This window comes from Eimeria mitis, genomic scaffold (genome assembly GCF_000499745.2).
Source record: "Eimeria mitis Houghton genomic scaffold, Emh_scaff9424, whole genome shotgun sequence".
NCBI classification, from domain to species: Eukaryota; Apicomplexa; class Conoidasida; order Eucoccidiorida; family Eimeriidae; genus Eimeria; species Eimeria mitis.
In genome coordinates this window covers 933-1516 of record NW_013576940.1, presented here as the reverse complement: position 1 = coordinate 1516, position 584 = coordinate 933, and positions in this window count along the sequence as shown.

The following is a 584-nucleotide window of genomic DNA, read 5'->3' as shown; positions in this document are numbered from 1 at the left end:
CTGCTGCTGCTGGTGCTGCAGCAGCAGGAACGCAGGTCCTGCTGCAGCAGCTGATGACTGCAGCAGCAAGTTGCTGCTGAGCCGCTGCTGCGTGTCTCTCTGTATCCCCCATAAGTCTAGGGGGGGGAGAGTGAGCAGCCTTTGTCTCTGCTGCTGCTGCTGCTGCTGCAGCTTTGCTGTTGCTGCTGCTGGGCCTACAGGATCATCATAGAGTGTAGGTTGTGCTGCTGGTGTGGCCTGCTGCAGCAGCAGGGGCCCCTCATTCTGCTGCTGCTGCAGCAGCAGCATGATGCGGCTGCTGTCTTTAAGCCTTCTTGCTGCTGCTGCTACTGCTTCCCTAGCAGCAGCAAAAGAAGACAGACGCCCCCCCTCCAGCTGCTGCATGCAGTACCTATCCACAGCAGCAGCAACATCTCGGTATGCTGCTTCTCTAGCAGCAAGGGGGCCCCCTGCTGCTGCTAGCACAAGGGGCCTCCATGAGGCCCCCCAAACAACAGGCAGCTGCGCCAGTACCCTACCTACATCAGCCTCTACATTTGCATCTGCTGCTGCTGCTGCTGCTGCTGCTGCTGCTGCTGCTGCTG